The sequence below is a fragment of the Diabrotica virgifera genome, chromosome 5 (assembly GCF_917563875.1).
Source record: "Diabrotica virgifera virgifera chromosome 5, PGI_DIABVI_V3a".
Taxonomy (NCBI): domain Eukaryota; kingdom Metazoa; phylum Arthropoda; class Insecta; order Coleoptera; family Chrysomelidae; genus Diabrotica; species Diabrotica virgifera.
Window position 1 is genome coordinate 209,721,347 of NC_065447.1, and position 9,076 is coordinate 209,730,422.

Genomic DNA, 9,076 nt, shown 5'->3' on the forward strand with positions numbered 1-9,076 from the left:
AGGGTTCGTAAAGGTGATTTTTGCATGTTATTACAAGTTTTAATTCTCAATAGCTCACTCAATTTTTGCCGTAGAAAAAATATTTTTAAACCAGTTTCTTGGGAAGTAAGTATGTTACAATTTCATATTTAAACATTTTTTCGTATCTCTGATGCTAACCTTTCTATTCTGAAGATAATGCCATTTTTTTCCGAACTACAAAAATTCGTCATTCGCTTTTAACTTCATTTTTTTAAAAACTAGTCAATATAAGCCAATCAAACTTCTAGAACCTATTAAAAATTCTTAAATAAAGAAGACCAAATAAGGTCAACGACTAATTTTATTTAGGGTGGTGATTAGAAGGTTGCTTCCGATCACTTTTTCGCTGAATATAGGGACTGGCATTATTTTCATTATAAGTCACTTATTTTTGAGCTAGAGATTCTTTTTATTCCTGGAGATAGATATTTTTAAATACTTTAAATTAGTTTAAACAAATTATCCTCGAAAATGCATAGTTTTCCCGTCTTTTGACTTTGAAACTACAATATATAGAATTTTACGAAGAAGAGCTAACATATAATAAAGGATAGCTCGATTACTACTGGCCTTAAAGAAAATTAAAAAATACGGTTTTGTTTATTTTATGAAAAGGTACATTTTTATTATAAAGTTGTTTTGATAAAACGAAAACTTTTGGAGTTATTAGCAGAAAACTTATTAAAAACATTGATTTTTTCGATATAAAACTAACTTTCGATAGCGAATAAATCGAAAACTATTAATTTTATCAAAAAAATGTATATAACGTTTTTGCTTATAATGAATGTTTTAACCAACTTTTGCGGTCAAAATATAATAAACAATTTCCACCCCCCGAGATGGGGTGTAAACCACCCCCATGGTAAAAGCGCCTTTCGGCATCATATAGATTTTGATCCTTGAACTATCCACTACTTATTCTCAAATTTTCAAGGAAATCGATCCATTCTGTAAAAATTGCGAGGAAACACCCTGTGGAATATTCTAGTCTTTAAAAAATATTAAAATTAAAACACAACTATAGCCCCACGTTTTCTTAACATTCTGTTTTTTACTCATTCGCTTATGTTGGATAATTAACAAGTTAGGGACTTTCACAACTAGCCATGTTCTTTATCAATTCAGGGTGTTTCTAAATAAGTGCGACAAACTTTAAGGGGTAATTCTGCATGAAAAAATAATGACCGTTTGCTTGATAAACCTATGTCCGCAAATGCTTCGTTTCCGAGATACGGGATGTTGAATTTTATCTTACAAACTGACGATTTATCTATTGCTCTAAAATCGGTTGAGATATGCAAATGAAATTTGATAGGTTTTAAGAGGTAGTTATTCCGCATTTTTTTGACATACAATTAAGAATTTATATTCACCATTTACGTGCATACGGTCATAATATCATGTAACTTAGTTCTGTGCCTACAGAAGGATATTAAGAATAAGTTGTGTGGTTAGAGCCACGAATGTCGAGGTGTTGAGAAGAATGGGAAAATAAAGGGGTTTTAAATACAATTAAAGTGAGAGAACTGCAACATCTGGTACATAGCATGAGGGGCGAGCGTTATAACTTGTGGCAATTAATAATACAAGGAAGAAAACAGGGTATAAGAAGTCGTGGAAGAAGATGTACCTCCTAGTTAAACAATTTGAGAGCTTGGTTAACTGCACTTATGCTGATCTCTTTAAAGCAGCGGCATTGAAAGTGCGAATTTCCATGATGTTTGCCGATCTTCTTAAAGGAGATACCACATGAAGAAGAAGATATATCTTAGTCGATTTTACAGCCTATGATATATGACGATATCTTTAACAATGAATATAAACTACAAAATATTTATAATTAATAAATTAAATGTGTTATTCTCCGCCACTTCCGATTTCCAATCGCCACTTCCTCTGGTTTTTCCATAAGTCTTCTTCAATGTTTCTCTCTCTCTGATCTATGTCTATTCATTCGCTTTAACTTTTTCTCAGTCTATAATTACTCAGTACATATATAGTCCGTCAGCTATAACTTTTCCCATGCGGTACGATTCATTTTCAATCAAATTAAGTCAAAACATAAATTGAAACGAACGTCGATGTGCATGTATGCATGTATATACATTTTGTATACTGTATACTATAATAAACTACACACATCGGCGTACGTTTTACTTTCTATTTTGACTTAATTTGATTGAAAATGAATCGTACCGCATGGGAAAAGTTATAGCGGACGGACTATATATTACCTCGTTTTCTCTTTACTTCTGGTTGAAATATTAGTATTTCCTTTGCTATTCGTTCTTCTTCTTTACGTGCCATCTCCGCGACGAAGGTTGGCAATCATCATTGCTATTCTCACTTTCGACACTACAGCCCGAAAAAGTTCAGTTGAGCTGCATCCAAACCATTCTCTGAGATTTTTCAGCCAGGACATTTTATTCCTACCTATGCTGCGCCTTCCTTGAATCTTTCCCTGCATAATTAATTTTAGGAGTTCATATCTGTCACCACGTGTTATATGACCCAAGTATTGAAGTTTTCTTATTTTGATGGAATCCAGTATCTCCCTGATGTTCTGTATTCTCCTTAGTACTTCGTCATTGGTTATTCTGTCTGTCCAGGAGATTCTCAGCATTCTTCGATACGTCCACATCTCAAATGCTTCCAATCTATTGAGGCACTGTTTATTGAGAGTCCATGTCTCCACACCATACAAAAGAACAGAAAATACATAACATTTTATTAGTGAATTCTTTGGTATAATCGTTTGTTTCACTAATGTTCGTCCCTAAATAGTTATAATTCTGAACTCGTTCTATCGTCTTATTATTTACGTGTAGATTGATGTTTCTAATATTTTTCTTTGATATAACCATGAATTTCGTTTTCTTTATGTTTAGTGACAGACCAAATTCTTCACTTGTTGCAACAACCTTATTTAAAATTCTTTGTAGATCTGCAAGAGTTTCTGCTATTAGTATTGTGTCATCGGCGTAACTAATTTCACATATGGGTAGGCCATTTATTTTTATGCCTGCTACTTCATCTTCTAATGCTTTTTTGAATATTTCTACTGAGTATGCATTAAACAGTGATGGAGACAGGACACATCCCTGTCTAACGCCTCTTTTGATTTTTGTTTTATTGGTGTTTAAATTATTTATTCTTATGACAGCTTCTTGTTCATAATACAGATTATTTATTATTCTTATATCCCGTGTGTCGATGTTCTTTGTTCTCAGTAGTTTTATTACGCATTATGTTTCACCGTATCGAATGCCTTGTTATACTCTAGGAAGCAGACATAAATGTCCTGGATTACCTCTAAACATCTCTGTATTAGTACATTTACTGCAAATAATGCTTCTCTGGTTCCTTCTTCTTCTTCTTTGAGTGCCTCTCCTGTCGGAGATTGGATATCATTAGGGCGATTCTAATTTTATTTACTGCTGTTTTGAACAATTCGTTAGTGGTACAGCCAAACCACTCTCTCAAATTTCTCATCCAGGACATTCTTCTACGGCCTGGATTTCTTCGTCCTTGGATTTTTCCTTGCATTATATTTTGTAGGAATGTGTACTTTTGTCCTCTCATCAGGTGGCCTAAGTATTCAAGTTTTCTCTTTTTTATACTCCGTAGAACTTCTGGCTCGTTATTTATTCTGCGTATTACTTCTTCATTTGTAATTTTATCCACCCAACTTATTCGTAGTATACGGCGGTAGCACCACATCTCAAAGCTTTTAAGATTTTTAATATTCCTCTGTTTAAGAGTCCATGACTCCACACCGTAGAGCAAAGTACTGAATACATAGCATTTTAACATTCTAGTTCGTAGATGAATACTAATATCACGATTACAAAATAATTTTTTCATTTTTATAAAAGTAGACCTGGCAATTTCAATACGTCTTTTTATCTCGTGATTTTGGTCACCTGTTTCATTGATAAGGGTTCCCAAGTATTTGTATTCGTTTACTTTTTCAAGTTGGGTACCGTTTATTGTGATACTAGTGTCATTTATTGGATTCTTACTGAAGGTCATATATTTGGTTTTTTTGACGTTCATCCTTATGCCGTAGTTATTACATATCTCATTCATAGTTTCAACTAAATGTTGTAGATCTTCCGCTGTTCTTGCCATTATCACAGTATCGTCAGCATATCGAATGTTATTGATAACTTCTCCATTGACTATTATCCCTTCGTTTGCATATGAGAGAGCTTCTTGGCATATTTGTTCGCTGTAGATATTAAATAAGAGCGGTGACAATATACAACCCTGTCGTACTCCTCTACGTATTTCTATTTCGTCCGATGTTTGTTCTTCTATTTTTATATTAGCTCGCTGATTCCAGTACAGATTTAATATTATTTGTATGTCTCTGGTGTCAATGTTCTTACTCTCCAGGATTTCTTTGAGTTTACTGTGGCGTACTTTGTCAAAGGCCTTTTCAAAGTCTACAAAGCAGGCGTGTACCTCTTGGTTAACATCTAGGCATCTCTGTGTTAGAACGTTCAAGGCAAAGAGAGCATCCCTTGTACCTAATCCTTTTCTGAATCCCATCTGTGTATCGTTAATATCGATGTCTAGTTTTTGATAGATTCGGTTGTGAATGACTCTAAGAAATATTTTAAGCAGGTGACTCATCAAGGAGATTGTTCGATGATCTGAACATTGCATTGCCTTAGTTTTCTTCGGTATGGTGACAAACGTAGACAGCAACCATTCTTGCGGTATTATACCAGTACTGTATATTGTATTGAATATATGCAATATTATGGTTACGGATTTATCATTCAAAAGCTTCAGCAGTTCTGTAGGGATTTCATCAGGTCCGTTTGCTTTTCCATTTTTAGCGTTTCTTATTGCGTATTCTACTTCTTCTTTCAATATGTCTGGCCCAGTTGCATTGATTATCTGAGTTAAGTTGTTTCTATCGTCTTCAAATAATTCATTCAGGTATTCTGTCCATCTTTTTATTTTATTCTCTAGATCTACAATAAGATTTCCATCTTTGTCTTTAAGTTTACCTATTTCGCATTTCTTTATTCTTCCTGTTATCTCTTTTACTTTTTTGTGCATATTGAACGCATCGTACTTTTTCTCATAGGTTTCCATTTCTTCACACTGTTCTTTAATCCACGCCTCTTTGGCTTCTTTTATTCTCTTTTTTATGTGTTTGTTTATTTCTTTGTATTTGTCTAGGTAATTCTTCATCTTTCTTCTTTGTTCCATCAAGTCTAGTATGTCCTGTGTCATCCACCCCTTGTTCTTTGTTGTTGTTTTTGTCAGATGTTTCTTTCCTGCTGTTTGTATAGCTGTATTTATGTACTTTAATTTTTGGTTAACGTTATCCGTATCATTAATTTGTTGTTGCACCGAACTGAGGTTTTCATTTATTTCTTCTCCTGTTTCTTGTCGTATATTTTTATTTCTAAGTTTATCTAAATCTAGTGTCTTTCTGTGTGGTCTCCTAATCTTTTTTGGTCTCGCCTCTATCACAGTAACTACCGGGTTATGATCTGAGCCTATATCAGCTCCTGGGTACGTCTTAGTACATTTAACAGCATTACGATACCTCCTTGCTATCAGAATGTAGTCTATTTGATTTCTCACTATTTTTTCTTTGGTATGTTGTGGAGATGTCCATGTATATAATCGCCTAGGAGGTAATTTGAAAAGGGTGTTTGTTATTACGAAGTCTTCGCTCTGGCAAAATTGAATCAATCGATCTCCTCTGTCGTTTCTGTTTCCAAGTCCATAGTTTCCTACATGTTCTCCTACCTTACCTTGACCGACCTTGGCATTAAGATCGCCCATTATTATGTTAATGTGTTGCTTTTTTATTGCTTTCAGCATTTCTTCTAAGTCGTTGTAGAATTGTTCTATTTCATCGTCATCTTTATCTGCTGTTGGTGTATAGACTTGAATAAGATTTATTAAGTTATGTCTTTCTTTAATTTGTATTAATATTAAGCGTTCTGAGTAAGGAGTACAGGTAATTAGAAAATTTTTCCATTTCTTTGAAATGATGATTCCAACTCCGTACCGATGGGTGTTGTTGTCGATTCCGGAGTAATAAAATACGCCATCATTTCGTGTTGAACATTACCCAGATCCTGGCCATTGTGTATCGCTGATTCCTAAAACATCGATGTTTAGTCTATTCATTTCTTGTTCAACATTATCCAGTTTTCCTGCAGAGAACAAACTTCTCACATTCCACGTTGCAACTCTTAAAGTTGTTGGTTTCTGCATTTTTGTACAAGGATTTTGCAGGTTTACGACCGAGTGAGCCTTGTAGTCTTGTGCTTTTCTCTCTCTGCCGGATCTTGGTATCCGATTCCCATGATCAGTAGAGTTTCCACTATTTTTTGTGTACACCGTAATGACTTAACTAGAGGTACTCTATGAGTCTTTAATGCAGTGGTTCCCCGTTGCCTTCTGCATCCTTCCACCGTTGACCATCCTTGGTTCATCCGCCTTCAAGACCGATTTCTAGATCTCAGGACAAAAGAGTGCCCTTCCACATACTAGCTCATCCGCCCGAAGCCGTTGGCCAGTAAGTGGTGGGATTGCTTATACCGGCAATCATTCGGTAGATTTCACCATATCTGGTTACCCTCACTTAGTTTAGCCTGCAGACCAATGCAGTTGCCCGGGATGTGGCACGAGGAGCCATAAATGAGAGTTGGATGTCTTATGGGGACCAGTTATCAAGAACCATCTCCCGTCTATGACGCTCGATGTGGCCGTTCCGATAGAAAGGTACTACCCCTATAACACATCCCATACATCCCTCTGGTTCCTTGAGCATATCTAAATCCGAACTAAGTTTGTCCAATGTCTTGTTCTAACTTTTTGTATATTCTACGATGAATAATCTTTAGAAATACTTTGAGTATGTGGCACATTAGACTGATGGTACGGTGTTCGCAACATTGTCTGGCGTTTCTCTATTTCGGTATAGTCACGAATGTTGATAGAAGCCATTCTTTAGGTAATATACCTGTTCTGTATATGATATTAAATAATTCGACAATTACATGTATATTGCAGTCGGCTATAAGTTGCAATATTTCTGTCGGTATTTCGTCCGGTCCTACAGCTTTCCCAGTTTTCAGTTCTTCATGGTGTGTTTACTTCACTTTCTGTTATTTCTGGTCCAGTCTCTTCAACGAAATATTCGTTATCTATTGTGCCTCGGTTGTCGTTAAACAGCTGTTCTACGAGCTGTTCTTCTCGTATATAGTTTGTCCATACCAACAATTTGTTTTCTGTATCCATTACTATGTCTCCCTTTTCATCAACTAGTATATTTTGTTTGTATTCTGGTTTTCTAGTTAATTATTTTATTTTCCTGTATACATTAAAGCTGCCATGTTTATGTTGTAGCGTTTCTATTTCATCACATTTTTTTTAACCAATTTTCTTTTGCTATGCGAATTTGTCGCCGTATTTCGTTTTGTGTTTGCTGGTATAACGATTTATTTTTGTCCTTATATGCTCTTCTTTTGTTCATTAAGTTTAGTATTTCGTCTGTCATCCAATCTTTTTTATTTTTTTGGGTTTGCGTAGATACTTTTTTGAAGGTTCTATTAAGTCAGCCTTTATTTTTTCCTAGTTTTTGTTGATATTTTCTTCACTGTATTCGCCCTCAATCTGTACGGTGTGTACGGCTATTCGTTGTTCATCCATTATTTGTATATGTCGGAATCAGGACATATTTTTTCTTACATTTTTTGCATACATCCATACTTATAGGATTCCCATTATTTCTCTAATGCGTTCATTGGTAATCCTTCCTCTCCTAGATCCTCTAGATCTTCTACATCCTCTTCTAGATCTTTCTGCTGCTCGTCTTCAAAAATCAATTTCCGTTGCTCTCAGCGTTCTTTCTTTCAGTGGCCATACCTCATAGAGTGATATATTTCACTTGGATCTCATAATTATATCCTCTTTTTGTTTTCTTTGCTAATGGACTGATCCCGTAAAATTCTGTTTAACATTGTGATGGCTTTTCTGCCTGACGTGTTTCTTTCTCTTATGAATTTGTATAATGTTTCATCGTGAGAAATATTGATATCTAGATATTATTTGTTCGCGATTCGAAAATCGTGCATATATTGCGATTGTCTGGGTATAGTGTGTGTAAGAAATATTGTTAGAAGATACCAAACCTCAGGCTTGATCATCACAAAGCCTAGAAATATGAAAAAAGTAAAGTATTATAGCGAAAAAACTAGATGCAACGTATATATTTATAGTTGAGTGTTTTGGGAAGTAACGTTGTTGGATCACACATTTATATTTTCTTTATACTGTTTGACATTTCGATGTCGTTTAGATTTTTATTCCTTCTTCTTTTTTGTCAAGGGATAATTTTTATATGGAATAAATATGTAACTGTCGTACCACCGCTTCTTTCTTTATAGTTATTCGCCTCGAATAACTGGCCGCTCTTGGACCGACTAAAACCAAATAGGTGGATTGGTTCCATGGTATGAAGCTTATCTCTCAAAATGAACTACCTTGGGTTTTTTCTTCTTTAGGTGCTGTGTCTGTACTCATGCGTTGGCCTTCATCATGTTTGCAATTTTCTGAAACATTTCTCTATCGGCTGCTGCGCGAAATAATGTTTCTACTGTGGAACCACAGCATTCTCAAATGTTACGCAACCATGAAAGATTTTTCGGCCAATCCATCTATTTGTCTCAATTTTCTTTGTATTATAAGGCAAAGTAATTCTAAGGCTCTAATTTAAAGAGGCTACTTGACTGTAATATAAGTTTATTTTAGTAGTCTTATATCATAGTTGTCAAGTACTGCTGCCCGAAGACAATCAAAAAGTGTATCGTGTCGAATGCCTTCTTGACGTCGATGAAACAAACATAAACGTTAACGTTAACGTTGAGTTTACTGCTAGCCAAAAACTGGATGCGTAGACAATATCCTTTCTTTTCTGCAGGACCGTGTACGGGTCCTCCTAGTTTCTTACGTTTGGTATTGTATAGCTTTACTCGGTGACCCCTTTCGACAGTTATACCGGTAGAATGCATAT